Below are 21,360 nucleotides of genomic sequence, written 5' to 3'. Positions count from 1 at the left end.
CCAGGCCCAAGTCTCCATCCTGAGCTGTGTCAAGACACTTTCACAGATGAAATCAGCCTTTCAGAAGTTTAAACTTTCTGGGCAATTTCTGCGCATGTGCATACGCAAGGCCTTCCATGGGGTGGGGTCCTGACGCACACCTCACCTGAAGTCCCATCACCAACGATCTGGAGTATAGTTTATTACAAACAGATACACAAATCTGCAACACTGGACATGAGAAAGTGTCATATACAGCACTGGATGGTAAGAATGAAGCCACGTTACAACAATTCAAACTCTCACAACTCGTCATACCCTTCTGCATTTCCTGCTTCTGATATTTTTAGAAAAATCTACTTACACAAAAAAAAAATCATTACAGCTTACAGTGACTTGAATGAGTGCAGTTGTGGGCAATGAACCACTGTAGGATTCTTACTTACAAGAAATTATACATTGTACAAAAGAGTTTCAACCACAGTTTCAGTAAATAGGCTCATGTTACTGTACATGTGTAGAGGAAACCTAATAACCACAGAACACAACCAAGTTACATTTTCATTCTTACACTGCACTTACAATGGGCTACTCACAAAATTTCCACTCTTGACTCGAGTCTAATTTGCTTCCATCCTACTCAGTTGAAAAAATATACAATGACAAATACAGTAATGTGTAAAATAGGCATCTTTACACACCATTACTTGTCTTAAATAGTGAAATGTGGTTCCTCTCAAAATACACAAAATTTGAATTGCCATTTACTTTTGCTGATCAGCAAGTTACATAACCAGAGGTGGATTATGTTGTACATGATTAAATCAATTAATGACTGGGCGTTGTAGAAAATGAAATATTAATGTTGTCAATAACAGTTTGCTTTTGATTTATTCACTGAACAGAAGTTACATTATGAAAGTAAAATTAAAGGTTCAAATCCCCAAGTCAACATGTATCTGTGTAATGGTCTCTGCACTTCAAATCACTATCGAATAGTGAAGTGATGTGATCGGATGCTGGACAAATAGCATCAGATCAGAGCGCCGAAAAAGCAGGTCATGTGGCCCAGTAGTGGCAGGTGCAAATTAAATTAACTAGAAGATTGCAGCATTCCTCAAAAGCCCAAACCCGTCATTTTCTTGTTTGATGAAAATTAAGCATGGAGAAAAATGCCAATTTCCTTTCACCAAATTTTCTCTGTACCCTTCCTTGCAGCACTTAATACCTGCAAAGGTGCAGACACACGGCACTGTCCAGAACTTGATTCAAGTTGCTGTTCTTCAGCCAGGCCTGGAAGAAGTCTGGCAGATAACCCGACTCGAGGGATACAACTGATGGAACCAATCCGCTCTTGCTTTGCCCCACCCTCAACAACAACATTCAGAGCACGCACTTCAGCAGGAATACTTAATTGCCTGCCTGACTGGTTTGCTCTTCCCTAACTAAAGCGCAGAGATGAGGCACAGCAGACAATCCATTAACACAGCTGAAGTCAATGCACACAGACTAAGAATATGACATTGGATTTTAATAAATTACATAGAATCCCGACAGTGCAGAAGTAGACCATTCAGCCAATCGAGCCTGCACCAACAAGAATTGCACTCGGGCCCTATCACCTTAACCACATGTATTTACCGTGTTACCTGATACTAAGAGGCAATTTAGCATGGCCAATTAACCTAACCCGTGCATTTGGAGCATGGGAGGAAACCGGAGCACCCAGAGGAAACCCATGCAGAAAGGGGAGAACGTGCAGACTCCGCACAGACAGTAACCCAAGCTGAGAATCGAACCCGGGTCCTTGGCGCTGTGAGGTAGCAGTGCTAACCATTGTGCCATCGTGCCGTCCTAAACATGATTCAGCTCTTCATTGAATAAATTCCATTTGTCATTATAGCAAGCACCACACGAGTTAAATTTCAGGGATTAGTATCCAGGAATATGAATGTAATTAGAAAGGTGGGTTGCATTTACTACAATTTTATTTTTTGAGAGAGATCCGAGTGGTAAAATTAGGTAAACCAATCAGTGCAGCACCAATGATGTGAAAGAACATAGAAGTATGGATACGCATCACAATATAAAAGGTACTTTTTCAACCAACACTCTTCAATGCTTTAGAAACTTCCCTAGTTTGGAAATTGTGTGCAACACCTCCAGACTCACCACCCCCCCCCTTCCCCCATTTTGGACACGTCAATTTCAGCATCAACTAGTCTCCAAGGTTGGTCACAGCGTAGATCAAAGCTTTACCCACTCTGCATCAATTTATTATAACCTCGGCAAGAAAGCATAATTACCACCAAATGAATTTCTCTACAATCCCCACCAACCTGACCAAAACTACCAATTTGTGTACCTGCTGCAGACACAAGGTTATGACAGACAGCTCAAAAGAAGTTGCATAGTATGGAATGGATATGCCCTCTTTTAAAAATACTGATCCTAGCAGATTCAATGGACAAAGAATACTTAAAGAAAAAATTGTTTCTGAACAGGAAATTATCCTTTGTTTAAGACTTGTCACACAAGGTGGCAGAGTGGGCTCATGGCCTCAGGTGTGTCATCAAGAGGCAGGAGAAAAGGCATTTTCCCCAACACAGATGCCAGCAAAAATAAGCAGGACAAGTGTGACAGCACTGTGCCTTTAAGAAATGTATTTTAATCTTGTTTCCCTGCAGGAATTTGTTGGCACCGTGTGTTTGCAGCCGGTGTCCTCTAACTGTTACTGAAGCAGTATAATGGACAGCATGCTGATTTTAAGCTGAACTAATGCATGGTCATGTGGTTTATAGCGTGCCTTGGGATTGCTTAGTGGAGCTTGATTGAGGATGATTGACAGGTCAGGTGATATGCCTGGAGAAAACTATTTTTCTTTTCTTTGTTTTTTTACAGAGCATTCAAAATTTTGAGTTTTATTTCAGTTGCTGGTGGAAGAAGACAGTGTCTCCCTGTCTCTCTTTCTCTCTCCAGAGGCATTTTGGAAGCTGCAAGACTGAGCAGCCTTGGAGGATTGATCCGACATTCAAAGGACCAATTCGCAGCAGGTGTTAAAAAACTGAAGTTCCAGCATCACGTGAGCCAACTTGCTTTTTGTGCTGAGCCTGGAGAAGGATGTGTGGGATGGCGTTTGACTTGGAACATAGATAACTAGCTGTTAAGGATTTTACTGTGTCATACTTAAATCGTGTAATTGGCAAAAATTATGCTAATGATTTTTGTTATATTTTAACTGTCTTCTTCAATAAACTTTGTTTGATAAAAGCTTCCTCGTAAGTCACTTAAATCATAACTGGAGTGAAACACCTAATGCGCACCCACGCCATAATCAAATGTAAAACTTGCCCTGTCTCCACAAAAGACCTTGGGGGTTTCTGGCCTGGTTCTTAACACAAGTTACCACAAGGCACACATTCCTCTGCAAATTCAAGCAACCAGAAACTTGGTGATTCTGCAATGATAAAAGTCTGGTCCATTTTTTTTGGGGGGGGGGGGGGGGGGGGGAGAGCGGGGGGGAGGTGGTGGTAGCACCTGTATTAACAGTATACTTGTCAAGTGGCTGATAACAATAAAATACTTCCAGAAAACAAAATGTATCTTTTTGCATTTTAGCCGAGAATCGGCTGCAGCATTTTTGCCGACTCCCGACTCAATTGAGTTTGCTGCATTGGTTGTCACAGGCAGAAATAATGACAACATACCTATCCTCACCTTGCACTACATTCTCTTCCTGAAACCTTGGATTACGTTTGAAAAATAATTCAACTGTTTGAGGGAACTTTAATCATAGATAGCATAGAAAAAGAAAACAAAAAAAAATCCAATCCATTTCTGAATCACCACAAGTTCCTTTTTCCTCCCAAGAAAACCAGAATGAATTCTGAGCTGTAAACAGTTGCACTTGGGTGACATCAACAATAGCAACTGGAAAGCTATTTTAATATTGCAACATCTTGCAATCTTGTGAATCTTGTCTCCCCAATCTCCATCTTTTCCCCGTGCTGTAATACAAAGTCATGATATCCCCCAGCTCCGGTTGTGAGCAGGTTGACAAAAGGCCAAGATGTTCCTAGGTCCAATTTCCAATTAATCTAACTGTTTTAAAAATAGTATTTTTAAAAAACGTTCCCATCACTTCCAAATCACAAGAACAAATTGTCTAATGCTGTGTCACTCAACTTATGAGATCACTCCACACATCTGAAATCTGAAAGAGGAACTGCAGCATTGAACGAATCCCCATTCCTTGTGATTCTCTTTGATGACAGCAAGTATTCTGACTGGAAATCTGCAGTAGTTTGAGGAAGAACTCTGATGCGCTCAGCAATAGAGCGTTCAGCTGAAGGAAGACGTTAGTGGACTGGAAATTTCTCAAAGGGCTGCAAGTTGAGGTTAGAATGTTGATGGGGCAACACTTGCAGGAGAAGATGTCAAATAAGCCAAACTCTATGGAAAAGCAACAATGCTGAATTGAAATGCTAGGAAGAGAAGAAACTTTATTACATGACCCAAGTGTCAGAAATAAGGTACCATGACCATTTCCATCATAAGTAACATGACCAAGTTTGTGATTTAGCTGTCAAGACACAAGACTATAGTATTTTGATGATGGCATCTGCATGCATTGTAGACTAAGGTGCTTGACAGAGAAAAAGGTCAACGGAGGACTGGAGAGTGACATTGTCCGCAGAGTAAAGTATGTAGTCCTTGGCCAGTGCAGAGTCTTGGTCAGAAACCAGCAAGCCTGTATGGAAAAGTCCCATGCAAGAGCAGATTGGTAACTATGCATGGTTGAAGCTGACTAGTAGAAGTGTTGTGTTAAATGCAAGCCTCAAGATCTCATCATTGAATAATTGCTACATTGATTTCCAAATATCTAACTTGTGTATATATTGTTCATTTAGCATGTGGGTTTGAGTAAATCGATTTTGACGATTCTATAACAAAGTTATGGGGGGGGTGGGATATGTTGATTGTGATGCCTGTCTCTAAGACAGCACAACAGAAGAGGGTCACCGAACTTGAGGGACCAATGGGAACCAAGCGTGAGTGATCACCCCATTAGGTCGAGTCTCATCTCAGGCAGAATACATCTGGAAGCCATGTAGTAAGCACGTGAAGACTGGAGCAGTTGGATAGGCTTCTCCATAACAGCCTGTACCAAGTTTGTCTCTCTCAATAAATAGCTTTTGTTCCTGATGACACCTGGAGTGCCACATTACAATTGTCATGCTACTGACCCTAACACAAAGGGTTAGCAGCTACAATGGCACAACAATTTTGAGTCTTATTTTATAGAGCAAACCTTCCAAAGAGTCATATTAGTCTCAAAACATTACTCCCTCCACAGGTGTTGACAGGCCAACTAAGCTTTTTGTTTATTATCGAAATAAAAACAAAATACTGCAGATGCTGGAAATATGAAATAGAAATAGAGTTCATTCTTCGCATATCAATTGAAAAAAATCCCTCCCATGTGACATGAGTGAGATGAGGTTGCTGGGATTTCTTTGTGGAGGAGAACTGGAATTTTGATGCTTTGACAACTTTTCGCTAGTACAGGGTGTTTTATTGGGTTCCATTCAATCATGTCTGCGATATTTTGGTTGGAGTTTGGGCTTGGATACCTTCAGAATCGCCACAGCAAATCTCCTCGTAATTAATCAGAAGTATGACATCAACTAAGAAGGGCTCAGGTTTGATGTCTAACTTCTCATCACAAACCACAGGTATAGAAGCAACAAAAATAAAATTCAGACTCTATAATGTTAAGAGGAAGATGAAGAAAATGAAGGGGGAGAAGAATTCAGGAAATATAGCAGGATTTCCAATAACTCAAAATTTAAAAGCACAAACATCATAACAGGACAGGATTGTAAACAATCTGCTGACATGCTCCAGGCTCCAACATAAAGAATACCCTTGGCATCCATGGAACTAAGTTGCACTTTTTTTGGCTTCACGGAAACATATATTAATGTTAAACATATATTGATGTTACATATATTAACGGAAACATACAGTAATGTTTTGAGACCAATATGACTCTTTGGAAGGTTTGCTCTCTAACATAAGACTCAAAATTGTTGTGCCATTGTAGCTGCTAATATATGTTTTTTTTTGGGTGGCACGGTAGCACAATGGTTAGCACTGCTGCTTCACAGCTCCAGGGACCTGGGTTCGATTCCCGGCTTAGGTCTCTGTCTGTGTGGAGTTTGCACATTCTCCTCGTGTCTGCGTGGGTTTCCTCCGGGTGCTCCGGTTTCCTCCCACAGTCCAAAGATGTGCGGGTTAGGTTGATTAGCCATGCTAAAATTGCCCCTTAGTGCCCTGAGATGCGTAGGTTAGCAGGATTAGCGGGTAAATATGTAGGGATATGGGGGTAGGGCCTGGGTGGGGTTGTGGTCGGTGCAGACTCGATGGGCCAAATGGCCTCTTTCTGCACTGTCGGGTTTCTATGATTTCTATGACTAGGCGACAAACTGAAGGGAGAAAGCACAAGCAAAAAAACAAGTTACACTTTGGGTGAAAATCGCACTTAATGAAACCTTGCACGCTGATCTGTTTTTTCCCCTCCCCATATAAAGATATGTATATTTTTAAGTTAAAGATATTTGAACTGACATCTGAACTCCAATCATTTATTTAACACTGTAAAATTTTAAGCAAAATTAAATATTTCATGCTTTTAACTTCTTGGTTTGCTTTCCTTAACACTTCAACATGATTAGATATTTATCCTGCTTCATGACACATTGCTAGATGCCGAGAGATCTCCCAAACTGACATAAAACAGGGGGCATTCCAACCCACAGAAGGGTCTGTGATGAGAGTTGGTGCTTCACTGCTAACCACAAAATGCAGATCACCAATGGGGTTGCAAGGGGATGAAGCTGAAGGTCTAATTGTTCAGCGTCAGAGGGAGAAAGATAAGCGGGGATAGTGAAAACACGGCTAAGATGAGATCGAAAGAACGGATGCAGTGAGGGGAAATGAAGAGGGAAAATGATCACAGCAAGTGGGGGTGGCACAATGTTGGAATCCATGACTTGAAGCTTGCTATTCTTCAGAGAATATCCTGAACATTTTTTGTGTCAAATGTTCATAAAAGCGACCCATTTACTCACAAGAATAAAGGTTTATTTTCTGTGAAATGAGAACATTTTAAAGATAATACTAAGTAGCAATAAGGAACTATCAGAGAAGGGACCATAACCTCCTTTAAAAATAGGACAAAAGGGATATGCTAGAAATTAACTTCATCAAATTGTTCAAACTTTAACAGACTATCCTGAATAAAGGGCATCAAGTCAGGGAAATTTGGTATAGCTTTTATTTGAGGAAAGAGAGGGAGGGGATATCAATGAAGGCAAAGAGAGTTTACAGGTCAGAGTGCAATCAGGTGTGATCATTTTTGACTGGTTTACCAGAATTTATGGATAAAGGCCAAACCCATGGATGTTGCTTACTTATCAAAAGCTTTATGGATGTTCTGATATGATACCAGTACCAGGAACTTGGCACAAATGACAGAAATACATAGTGGGCAATTATATCATTGTACTTTAAACCGGCTGCTTTGAAGATAGTGAGACATGGAGCTGTATTAGAATGGCAAAAAATAATTAATGGGGGGGTGTGGTTGAAAAATCAGTAGTGACATTTGCTGTTCATATTCCACAGCAACAAACTCAAGTAGCAATTGCAACAAAATTTCCCAAACTTGATGACTTGTTACAAGAAACTACCAACAATGAAGAGCAGGTTGATTAGGTACAGAGGCGCCTGGAACAACAGGAAAGTTAAGCTGAGAAAGACCATATCTAATCCTAATAACAAGTGCAAAGTTACAAGTGTCAAAAAATAAACACTGCAAACTTAACTAAACATGGTTTGTACAGTGCAGCAAAGGGATTGACGGATACTGTTGGATAGAACATTGAAACTATTTGCAGTATTGTCAGTGGCAAGTAAGATGTTGGGTTATATCATATAGAAAATAGAACATAAATTACAGGACAAGTCACTGAGTCTGTACAAGTCATTAAAACAAAAGCAAAATGTTGCACAAATCTGAAATATAAAATGCAAGTGTTGGAAATTCGCAGCAGGTCCAGCAAGGAGGGCAAGAGAGGCCCAGATTTTCCAAGCGGTGGCAATAACAATCAGATGGCCATTGCAATTATAAACTTCACCAGGCGTTGCACCCTGTTTTAATTTAGCATTTCCTGGTTAACTACCCAAGTAAGAAAGTTAATGCCTCGAGCTCAAAGTCAGAAACATTCTCAGATCGTCGTGGGGAGCAGGGGAACTGCCCATCTGAAGTTGAAACTTCCAAGGCAATTCCTAAGTAGGTCGATAGATCAGGATGTCCACAGGGTTCCCACAGAAAAGTTAAGGCACAGAAAGAGGATATCCAGCCCATCATGTCGGCACTAACCACAAAAAAACAAACGAGCTGCCCATTCTAATCTGTCCTTCCAGCACCAAGTCCATAACCTTGCAGGTTACGGCACTTCAGCTGCAGCTCCAGGTACCTTTTAAATGAGGTAAGGGCTTCTGCCTCCATGACCAAACCTGGCAGCAAATTCCAGACTCCCACCACTCTCAAGGTGAAGAACTTTTTGCGCATATCCTATTGAATCGTTCTACCAATCACTGGTAAATGATCTCTCCACTAGAAGTAACAGGTCTTTGCTGCCTATCCATCTTGGTCCCGAACAATCTTCTGCACCTCAATTAAGTCACCCCCAGCCTCCTCTGTTCTAAAGAAAGCAATCTCAGCTTATCCAATAATTCAAGAATTCCAGTCTCGTAGCTGGAATTTTCAAGCTGTGGCAACATTCTTGGAAACCTCCTCTGCACTCACTTCAGAACAATTACATCCTTCCGGGAAGGTGGTGACCAGAACTGTACACAAAATTACAGTTGTGGGCGAACCAGCACTTTATACAGTCCCAGCATAATAATCCCTGCTTTTGTATTCAATATCTTGTCTGGTGAAGTAAAGCATTCCATTTGCTTTCTTTAATATCTACCTGTCCTGCCACCTTCAGAGACCAGTGGATATGCACGCCAAGATCTCTCACACCCCCTCTCACTATCCTCCTATTTTTGTGTATTCCCTCGCTTTGTGTGCCCTCTCCAAATGCATTATCTCACACTCCTCTTGATTGAATTCCATTTTCCACTTTACCATCCACTCAGCCAAATCCCAGATATCATTCTGGAGTTGACTGTTCACTGTTAACCACACGGCTGATTTTTTGTGTCTTCTACAAGCTTCCCAATCATGCCTCCCACACTTAAGCCTAAATCATTAATCTAGACAACAAACGGCAAGGGACCAACCCCAAGCCCTGTAGAACACTACCTTCAAATTGCAAAAACAACCAACCATTACTGTTGCTCAGCCAAGTTTGAATCCAAATTGCCACAATTCTCCTGCATCCCATGGGTCTTACTTTTCTGACCAGTCTGCCATGCGAGTCCTTGTAAAATGCCTCACTGAAATCCATGCAACATCCACTCCACTACCCTCATGAATTCTTTCTGGTCACTTCCTCAAAAAAATAATGTAAATTAGTAAGATTACGATCTTCCCCTAACAAAATCATTGACTATCCCCGATTAATCCATTCTTGTCTAAATTACAGCTTATTCCATCTCAGAATCGATTCTATAATTTGCTCACCACCAAAGTCACACTGTCCGGACTGTAACTATTTGGTCCTTTTTAAAATGACACCAGTTTCGCAGACCTTCAGTCCTTTGGTATCTTACCTGTATCAAATGAAGATCGGAATAAGATCCTGTGAGCATCAACTGTTTCCTCTCTGGCTTCCTTTAACAACCTGGGATACAACCCATCTGCCCCAGTGATTTATCCACCATCAAGGATGTTAGGCACTCCAGTACTTACTCTCTCTTCTAATGTTTATTGTATCTAATATTTCACACTTTTTAAACTAGAATGTCTGCATCACCCGTCTCCTTTGTGAAGACAGAGACAAAGTGCTCTCGAAAACATTGCCTACATCTTCTGCATCAACACATAAGTTGCCATGTACATCTCTGATAGACCCCATCCTTTCTTGCTCTTAATGCACTGATGAGACATCTTTGGGTTTTCCTTGATTTTACCACCAATAATTTTTTATATCCTTGTGTTACTTTCCTGATTTCCTTTTTAACCTCACCCCTGTACTTTGTTCTATGCCTGGGTGTCCTCTAATTACAGCGCCAACATTCTGGGACAAAGATGTTAAGGGCAGTATTCGAAATGTATAACATACACAAGCCCTGCAAATATGCTGCTGAAGCTTCAGTATCTATACAACATGCGGTGCCAAAAAGTTAAACCGATCCATCTCGGTCATGTTTAAGGTTTATGTTCTCCTCCATGCCATACTGCTCAAGTATGGATCTACGGACACCCGCACTTGTCTGGGCCTTGACCATCTGTGTCACTACGTTGCTGCATTATCAACATCACTACAATTCAGGCCTCTCGCCCATATAAACTACAGATATGCACATTTTAGCTAGCAATTAGCTAAAAATCCTCGCTGATTATTTTCATACTAACCACGAGTTACCCCAGTAATATAGTGCTTGCCCTTTACTTCAAGCCAAATAAGATGATTGAACCTGAGCATTCCTGTGCTGTGCTACAGCTGCATTTATTTTTCACATCCATCAGTGTGAAAGCCTGCGCGGGGGTTGATGGTGGGGTAGATAATGGGGTGAACTTAGAACACTTAGATCATGAATTAGGCTGCAAAGGACAAAAAAAATTAGGTTGTCTGCCTACACATTCTCAGTTTGAGTTTCACGTTCAATGAAGAAAATTGTTTTAAAAAAGCAGAAAATGAAAGTTGGTTAATTTTTATTTGATAAATGCACCTGTATGTTATCTTAGTACAACTAAAACTCCCAAGTGTCTCAAGAGAGCAAGTAAGAGACATTAGATCAGAAGTAACCAACATGTTGTCAAACATGGACAAGCGATACTTTTTTTTAAAAAAAAAACAGACTAACGGGGAAGGATAAAAAAGGAAATGCGCTTTCAGAGTTAACTCCAGTGTAATGCATCATAAAAGAGAGTTTGAGTGGGGCATGAAATGAGCTGGATGGTGGCAGTAAGCTAGTGTTGGAGGAACAAGAGGTACAAAATGAGACATCAGGCGGAGAGGTGAGCCATAGTGCTATTTTAGACAAGTTGGAATGCGTCAAGAATAGCACTGAAGGATGATCCATAGAATCCGTACAGTGCAGGAGGCCATTCGGCCCATCGAGTCTGCACCGACCACAATCCCACCCAGCCCTTACCCCGTATTTACCTTGCTAGTCTCCCGACACTAAGTGGCAATTTAGCATGGCCAATCAACCTAACCCGCACATCTTTGCTTAAGCAGTGACAAAAACGTTTGTATCAAATTGAGAATTTGGAATTTTGCGACAACAGCGCAGGATTTTCCAGCCGCACTTGCCCCAAAAACAAAAAATCTTGCCCGTGGTCAATGGACCTTTGCATGGTCTGTCCACCACCTGCTGCGATTCCCATGGCGGGCAGGATGGGAAAATTTGCCCCACAGACTATCGGCCTTTAAAAAATTGACTGACGAGATCCAAATCCAGTGGTCCCGCCCCCGTTTCCGACAGATCCCATTTTTGCCGGTAGGAAAAAGAATGCTGAATGTAGCTCAGACAGATGGGAAACCCGAACTCAACTGGGCCATTTGCTGAGTTCAAACACAGCCCATTTTCGATGTCACAATGGCCGGATCCTACAGCGTAGGAGTCATGACTTTATGGAAGAGACAGAAATTTTCATCAAGGAAGGGGAAGGTATGTAGAACTATCAAGCTTATTTAAATCCCCAGCCCTCTAAACATTTATAAAAGTGCCCGTGTGTGCTGGAGAGATTTTTAAAAACCTGCTCTTGCAGTTGCAACAGCTATTTGCAATCACTATCCCATGGACTATCTTTATATCATTATTAATGGTTAGTTGCTTTCCATAACCCTCAAAATCCCACAGTTTGGGGATTTTAAGTTGATTGACAGATTAAAAACGCTATTAAAGGATGAGCTGTTTTGACATAGGGCTATGAATACAAGTTGGTTTGTTCCAATTGGGGATCAAATACTTGAGGGGTTTTTAAAGCTTTGAATATGCTTTCACGGATTGAAATGTTTCTTTTTATATATGAAAGTTAAAAAGGGTATTTGAATATATATTTTATTTCATCTCAACATGGGTCCTAAGATCTGCTCACAATGCATACCGGGTGGGGCGCGTCATGGGTTGGCATAAAGTTGGCCTGAAGGATAAAATAAACCACTACTGGCAGGTAAGGAATAGGAATTGGGCATCAGGGCCACAGAGGGATAGGTAGGGCAACATGATTTGGTATGGATGGGCAATGATGGGGTGAGGGCTGGAGGGCCTAATATTTAAAAACATAATTGAACAAAGACTGAGAGAACCAAATGGGCCTTTTGAACTGCTTGTTTAACGCAACATTCAGGAGTGGGGGTACTCTTCCTGCCTCACCCAGTATGCATTGTGAGCAGATGTTATGGAACTTGGGGAAATAAATAGTGATGTCTTGGGGAGTGTACATATTACAGAGGTGGTGGTGCTAGAAGTCTTAAAGCGCATCAAGGTAGATAAATCCCCGGGCCCTGATGAAGTGTATCCCAGGATATTGTGGGAGGCTAGGGGGGAAATTGCGGGTCCCCTAGCCGAGATATTTGAATCATCGATAGTCATGGGTGAGGTGCCTGAGGATTGAAGAGTGGCAAATGTTGTGCCTTTGTTTAAAAAGGGATGCAGGGAAAAGCCTGGGAACTACTGGCCAGTGAGCCTCACATCTGTGGTGGGTAAGTTGTTGGAAGGTATTTTGAGAGACAGGATCTACAGGCATTTAGAAATGCAAGGACTGATTAGGGACAGTCAGCATGGCTTTGTGAGTGGAAAATCATGTCTCACAAATTTAATTGAGTTTTGTGAAGGGGTAACCAAGAAGGTAGATGAGGGCAGTGCAGTTGATATTGTCTACATGGACTTGAGCAAGGCCTTTGACAAGGTACCGCATGGTAGGTTGTCGCATAAGGTTAAATCTCACGGGATCCAGGGTGAGGTATCTAAATGGATACAAAATTGGCTTCTTGACAGAAGACAGAGGGTGGTTGTTCAAATTGGACATCTGTACCAGCGGTATGCCTCAGGGATCAGTGCTGGGTCCACTGTTACTTGTCATTTATATTAATGATTTGGATGAGAATATAGGAGGCATGGTTAGTAAGTTTGCAGATGACACCAAGATTGGCGGCATAGTACACAGTGAAGAAAGTTATCTCCAATTGCAACGGGATCTTGATCAATTGGGCCAGTGGGCTGACAAATGGCAGATGGAGTTTAATTTAGACAAATGCGAGGTGATGCATTTCGGCAGATTGAACCAGGGCAGGACTTACTCAGTTAATGGGAGGGTGTTGGGGACAGTTACAGAACAAAGAGATCTAGGGGTACATGTTCATAGCTCCTTGAAAGTGGAGTCACAGGTGGACAGAGTGGTGAAGAAGGCATTCGGCATGCTTGGTTTCATTGGTCAGAACATTGAATACAGGAGTTGGAATGTCTTGTTGAAGTTGTACAAGACATTGGTAAGGCTTCATTTGGAATACTGTGTGCAATTCTGGTTACCCTATTATAGAAAGGATATTATTAAACTGGAAAGAGTGCAGAAAAGATTTACTAGGATGCTACCGGGACTTGATGGATTGAGTTACAAGGAGAGGCTGGGGATAGACTGGGACTTTTTTCTCTGGAGCATAGATGGCTGAGGGGTGATCTTATAGAAGTCTATAAACTAAAGACGGGCAAAATCAGCTAGATAGTCAATATCTTTTCCCAGAGGCAGGGGAGTCTAAAACTAGAGGGCATAGGTTTAAGGAGAGAGGGGAGATACACAAAAGGGTCCAGAGGGGCACTTTTTTCACACAGAGGGTGGTGAGTGTCTGGAACAAGCTGCCAGAGGTAGTAGTAGAGGCGGGTACAATTTTGTCTTTTAAAAAGCATTTAGATAGTTACATGGGTATGATGGGTATCGAGGGATATGGGCCAAATGTGGGCAATTGGAGTTAGCTTAGGGGTTTTAAAAAAGGGCGGCATGGACAAGTTGGGCCGAAGGGCCTGCTTCCATGCTGTAAACCTCTATGTCTCTATGACTCCCAAGGCGGGTGTGGAGAGCTGGGAAATTTCCTGACTGAGGTTGCCCACCTCTCGTGCAAGAACCCAACCCAACATTCATATTTTGTATCATACAGCTTCAAAGAAGGCTAACTTCACTTCCCAATTTCATAATGGAATCCTGGGAACAAAACAGTTACAGAAGTAGTCAGCTGTTTGTTCAGCAAGCAGGTCAAAACACATCAAATTATACATGCTCACAACATTGACAAACATTCAAGATCTGTCTGAAACGCTAACACCCTGCTTATTACATCATTCAGAACATCATTGATCTCTCATGATTAACCATTTCCTCACTGGGATCCTCGCAACTGGAATTTTTATCAATATCTTCACTTGTTCAATGTTCTGAAATTGAACGTCTTAAGATTGACAAAGGAATCATGCCACTTATACATGGTGTTGAGAAGTCTACCAAAGACTTTCAAAAAATCTTGCAGATCATTAGACTGCTGGAGAAATAACATTCCTCTAATCCACTCAAGGTTCCAATGAAACCCAACAGACATGAAAATTTAATTCTGTTTCACTCGTCAGCAGAAGCTGCCTGTCCTGCTGAGTATATCCAGCATTTTCTGTTTGTTTCTAATCTGACGAAACTGTGCAAACTGGAATCACAATAGCATCCAGCCCCACCTGCAAATGCCATATTAAATCACATCCTCAATAAGGTTATGCTAATCCCCATGTTCAGGAAGAACATTTTAAATTCTGTTTTGTAAGCATTATTTAGACAATTAAGCCCTCTCAGCCCGTGGAACGGCACGGTGGCACAGTGGTTAGCACTGCTGCCTCTCAGAGCCAGGGACCCGGGTTCAATTCCAGCCTCGGGTCACTGTCTATGTGGAGTTTGCACATTGTCCCAGTGTCTCCATGGGTTACTTCTGGGTGCTCTGGTTTCCTCCCACACTCCAAATGTGTGTGGGTTAGGTTGATTGGCCATCATAAATTGCCTCTTAGTGTCAGGGGAAAATTAGGAGGGTAAAGATGTGGGTACAGGGATAGGACAGGACCTGGGTGGAATTGACTGGTGCAGGCTCGATGGACCAAATGGCCTCCTTCTGTACTGTAGATTCTAGGAACAATGATTCAACAGGAAACCTCATGACAAACAGAATTGCATAGCTATCATGATATCATGCAGGACAGAGTAAATCTGCTCTTTTTTTCTATGCATTAACTTCTGTTCTGTATGTGAAAAAAAATGCTCATCTTCATACTTTCATGCTCATCTTAATGCTTTCTTCATACCCCTGGGAGAAAAAGAGGTTTTTAAAAAAAAAAATCAGTCTCATGTATGTTGGGGCATAGCAACTTTAAGGGAATGGGTCATGTGATGGTGTGGGGTGAGCTAGTTGGGAGCTGCCCTAAGTGGGCAGTCAATGGTTGGAGTGTGGAATGAGTAGACTGAAGAAAGATCTGTGTTCCCTGAAGCCTGGTTGTGGAGTAGTTCTTGAAGAGTTACTTCAGTACAAAAAGAGATTTAACAAATCTATGTTGCTAATTTGCTGGATTTAGGGTGGAAAAGAAATAGCCAACACTGGATAGTTCACTTACTATACAAATATATGCAGAGATTTCTTTTGAAGATTTATTTTCTTCTAAAACCCTGTGCATTGTTGTACTTTTGGTCAATGCAACCTTTGAAGAACAAACAAACCCTGGGTCCATTATCATTTTTTTAAAAATGGGATTACTTCTGAACCTAACTAACGCAAAGCAAGCATATAGTGTTATATTAGTTACAAATCAAAAATAAGATAGAAGTTTCAGCTAGTCAATCGTGCTTTCTTAACAAGTTACTCTTTTGCCCATAATATTTGGCTCTGGGTATCTCTATCAGTTGATCTCAAGGTTCTGCTCAGCACAGAAATCTACAATCACAGGGACTGAGATAGGAAATTTCAGTTCTGAATGTTGCAAAATTGCTTAGCGTGTGCCAACAGCAAGCATCGTTTTTTCAAAATTATACCGTATTCCTTTGCCATCTAAGAATGTTAGAAAACATTTCAAAATGGCCATTACAGAAAGTGCACTGATCGTCACACTTCCTGCATCGATCATGTTGCACTCCTGTGGTGCTTCAACACAATCATGATGCACGTAATATTTACTATATACTATTCATCGTGAGTCATACATCTGAGGGGTTCGATACAATCTTGAGCCCCTCAGTGTACTGTGGTGGAAAAGTCTGAGATGGTGACCTTTCCCCCAATATGCCTCTGCCCCAAGCTTTCGTGCATCCCTCAGCACATGGTCCTGGGCTGGGGAATGCACCAGTCTGCAATACTCGGTTGTGGACAACTCTTTGCACCACCTGCTCCCCACATTTCTATCCAACACATGTTCGTAACAGAATCCTTTTCTTCATTAAAAGCAGTGAGCTTCTGCTCATTTTCTTAGTGCTGCAGGCAGTTAAATAGGTCCAAACCACCACACAACACGTAGGACCAGAACAAAATAGGTGTTACATCATCATTTTCTGGTAAAAGTAGTGTACTTGAAATCTGGCCCAAAACCAATGCAGCTACTTTGCATATCTGTCCATGACACAGCAATCACAATCAACAGAATGCAGTCTGGCAAAACATTTTTAAGCATCTAAATTTGGGAAAATAAAATTGCAAAAGTTCACAGAAAATTGCTTTCACTCTTCATGGTTCTAAGGCACATGATTAATGAGACCATTAAAAATACTTAGCATCTCGGGATCAAAGAGGCTCCACAGATTCAGTGGAACCAATTATAAATTAAGTAGTGATTAAGTCATGAAACGGGTGATTCCCTCCTTGTCACCACAAAATCCTAAAACGTTGCTAATTTACAGTATGAATCCGTTCCACAACTACTGGCACATCTCAGCCCACTTCTGTAACCTCCTCCAGCCTTACAACCGGTGTGTGAAATCTGTTCTCAAATTTTACCCTTGCTACATTCCCATCACGCCAGCATTAGCGATCGTACCTTCAGCTATAAGGTCCTCAGCTTTGAAGATCTCACACTGAGCCTTTCTGCTTCTCCATAGGTTTCTTTCCTCCTTCAAAATGCTTCTCAAAACCTTCTGCTCTAACATGGCATGTAGCTCAACATCAAACTTAGTTTCTTTACTTTCCTATGAAGCATTTTGGGATGTTTACTAAGTTAAATGTGCTGCTAAAATAGGAGTTGTTGTAGATAGTAATCATGCTAAAGATCAAATCTGTGACTTGCCTGGTTGCAAAATTCATAAAAATCTGCCTGCAGGAGTGACAAATACAGTTGCCCACAGGTGTCAATTGATAGCCATCAAAAATGGAAACCCAATTGATTTTTTTTAACCCCTAACACCAAGAAGAATTACAACTTTTTACCAGCCTGACTGAAATGAGATAATGCAAGGTAAAGCATGAATCAAACTTAAGGCTTGACGGTAGGGTTTAGGTCCAAACTATGTGGATCACTTGCTCCTGACCCAAAAGTAGATGGAAAATCTCCAAAGTGCAACAAATCCCAAAGTTGTTCATCCCATTTAATATGGAACCATTTGATGCCTCTCAGTGCTCCATCTGGCAACACACCGAAAGCAATGGGACCTAAATACTTCAGGAGCTCTCTGTTGCCTTCGACAGAGTTAATCACATCATCCTTCTTGAAAGCCTTTCCACCACCATCAAGCTGAGCAGGACAGTACTTATCTGGATCCATTCATATCGATCAAATCATAGCCAGAGAATCATTATCAATGCCTTCTCTTCCTATTAAAGTTAAAGATTATTTACTTGTGTCACAAGTAGGCTTACAAAAACACTGCAATGAAGTTAGTGAAAATCTCCTACTCTCACACCACTACCACTGTTCCCTGAACAAACTCTCTCTGGTCCCCAATTGATTTCTCATTGACATGCTACTCTTCAACGGCATCATCCAAAAATACAAGATCAAGTTTTCAAACATACGCTGAAGAGACCTCACTACCACTTCTCTTAACCCCTCCAACTGTCTTTAAATTGGCAGATATCTAATCTTCAATGCACAAACATTTTCTCTATTTAAATACTGGAAAGACAAACCTATTGATTTCAGCTCCTGCTGCGAAGTCTGTTCCTTTGTCACTCACTCCATCCCTCTCTCTATGATCTGCCCAAGACTGAACCACTATCATACCCATCTCTGACATGAGCTTTTAAAAACATACCCGCAGCACCACCAAGATCATCCATTTTCATCCTCGAACATCACTCGAGTCCACGCTCAGTTCTTCCTCTGCTGAAACTCTCACCACTGACTTGGTTACTGAACTAGTCCAATGCCATAAAACTTGGCCTTTTGGCCAAATTTTTGGTCATCTGCCCAAATATCTAATTATGTGATTTGGTTTCATACTTAGTTTCGCAATGTCTCTGCAAAACGCCTCACAAAGTTTATTACATTGAGGTGCTATCCAAAAACAAATCGCTGCTCTTAAAATAAAATCAGTGCTGAATTGGCAACATGTCAATCAATAAGCGAAACACACCTTGTCACCATATTCCATTTCCAATAGGCACAGTCCAGCTTTAGGTATTGAAATTTATATTGTTACAACATGAAACGCATTTCTTGGATGTGAAGCCATCTGCGGAAAAAGATTGAAATCATTGTGTTCCCTGAAACAATGCTCCTTCGATACTTAAAAAGTTAAAAATGACAATTTCAGCAGTAATGCACAACAAGAGCACAGGGAATAACAAAACACCCCAATTGTCAACAAACAGCCACAAATATTGGACAAAAAAATAAGGGTTAATTCAATTACTTTATTAATAGGTTTCTTTTAAAAGCTGCTTCATATTTAGCATGCGATTTTCTACAGCTGAACCAAAGCAGAATCTCTGCTCCATGCTTATTGCCAAAATTAGCCGAAGCAGAAGATGCTTTCACAGGTTTTCCACAAGTCAACGTGATTCGGAGAAACTGTGTGTTCAGCATATATTACAAAATGACCATTTCAACATCCACTCGCCTGGATGAGTGCCAGCTCCAACCACACTCGAGCACAACACCATCCAGAACAAAACAGCCTGCTTGATCTGCAGCCCACCCATCACCTTGAACATTCAATCCTTCCAATATAGCAACTCACCAGGCCTCTTCGAGATCACCTTCCAAACCCATGACCTCCACCACAAGATAAAGGGCAGCAGGAAATTGGGAATACCACCACCTGCAAATTTCCTTGCAAGTCACAACCCACCCTAGCTTGGAACTATATTGCCATTCTTTCACTATCACTGGGTCAATATCCCAGAAGTCTCAATCTAACAGCAGGATGGGTGTACCTACACCTCAAGGACTGAACCAGTGGTTCAAGCTGCTGGTTTGCAACCACCTCAAGGGCAATTAGGGATGGGCAATAAATTGCTAGCAGTGCTCACATCCCATAAACAAATTTTTAAAATACTCAAAAGGAACATATGTCTCTGAAACTGATCAAGTGCGCCTAATTGCCAGCCCCAGGAGTAATTGGATACATAAAACTCCCACCAAGAACTGTGTTGTGTGGCCAGTCAAATAATACCGATCACTTTTTTTCTTTTAAAAAGCTATTTTGGATCCTTGGCAAGACACTGAAAAACATGCTGAATGTTTAAACTCCAACAGTTATATTTGTGCAATGATGAAAAATGAAGATGAAACAACTTTATATGAATAATATCTAAACTAAAATCAAATTTTGATTCAGTCACAATAAGTTCAGACGCCAAGATTTAAAATTCCTTCAAGATATACACAATGCAAGTCAATTGCTTCAATGAAAGCTTATCTTGCCTTTATTCCTACTTTTGGGTTTATCCCAAGTTATCAGTACGTCTGTTCATGCTGAGGATCTCTTTCTGTACTTCTTCTGTTTGGGAGAATTTCAGACTTTGAACTTTGCACCGGTGGCCTGAATCAGTCTCAATACAACGATCTTTTCATCACATCATCCATGCAAGTTGTTCTTTGCATCCATGTTGATCCATTACCACTATTACTTAAACTGATGTTAAGCCTTTAACATGTGAACATGTCAAGGTAGCTCATAGAAATGTGAACAAAATGGATGCTGAACTGAAGAGAGCTCAGGAGGAATGACCGAAAAGGCTTGCCAAAAAGGTAGAGACTTTAAAGAGGGGCTTGAAGGAGGGAAACAACATGGAGATGAAGTGGGTGGTGATATCCAAAACTGGCATCCACGTGAGAAGGAGCATGACTGTGAATAGTGCATGAGAGGGGAGCAAGAATCTTATATAACTGGAGAAACTGCCGTGTCATTGTTACAACCATTTGAGACAACGTGGGCCGAGGTGTGGCTACATTGAGAGCAAGGTTTCCATGAGCAAGGTTTCAGACAATTATGATGGGTATGCAATCAAACCCAATAAAAAAAGCACTGGTACTTATTAACTGAACAAAATTTTGAAACATAATGTGAAGCTGAATGTTTATTATGGAAATCATGACAGACGCAAGTGAGCACAACAATGAGTGGAGTGAACAGAATGCTCGCAATCCAAATAACTTGTATGATTTCAATCTTATGCCATTTTTAGTGATAATCAATCTTGTCATTCCTCTTCTGTTCACTGAGCTTCCCTCGTTAGTTATCCAATTAATTTTCAAAAACATACCAGAAGCACTTCAACTGAAGCATCTTATAGTTCTATTTTTCACATCTGCATAAATGTATTGAATACACAATACAAACATTCGTTTCATCACCACTTTCATTTAACAGTAACATAAAGTCCTTCATGTTGTAATGGTTCTCTTTTTTCAATGCTATCCTCCATTTAACGTCATATCAGACTCCTGATGTTACGATAACAAGCAAGAAAACAACTCTGTTTAGTTGCACAATTTCTACCTTAATGACTCAGGAGAACGAATGAGTTTATCTTTATTTATGCTGAACAGAGGCTGGTTGTCTTTGCATTTATTTTAAATGCATATTCTCAACTGTCCAACTTCATTTCCTGACTATCCCTTGTAATTTTTCTCCTGAAGCGGCAACCCATACTATATAACACACGTATCTCATGTTGTTCAACAATTTGTACGAACAGTGGTGACATAGCCAAGGATGAAGTTGAAAGAAACTTAGTGGATCTG

At 41.0% G+C, this 21,360-nt stretch overlaps 1 protein-coding gene across 1 annotated transcript in view; it reads right to left on the bottom strand.

Annotated features, from left to right (window-relative positions):
• Positions 1–21,360, bottom strand: part of LOC144504446 (transcriptional-regulating factor 1-like) — a 178,439-nt gene that overhangs the window by 119,529 nt on the left and 37,550 nt on the right. The gene's annotated exons all lie outside the window — the stretch shown is intronic.

Source organism: Mustelus asterias, chromosome 15 (genome assembly GCF_964213995.1).
Source record: "Mustelus asterias chromosome 15, sMusAst1.hap1.1, whole genome shotgun sequence".
Taxonomy (NCBI): Eukaryota; Metazoa; Chordata; class Chondrichthyes; order Carcharhiniformes; family Triakidae; genus Mustelus; species Mustelus asterias.
The sequence above is the reverse complement of the archived record's forward strand: the minus strand, read 5'-3'. Positions and strand labels throughout refer to the sequence as shown.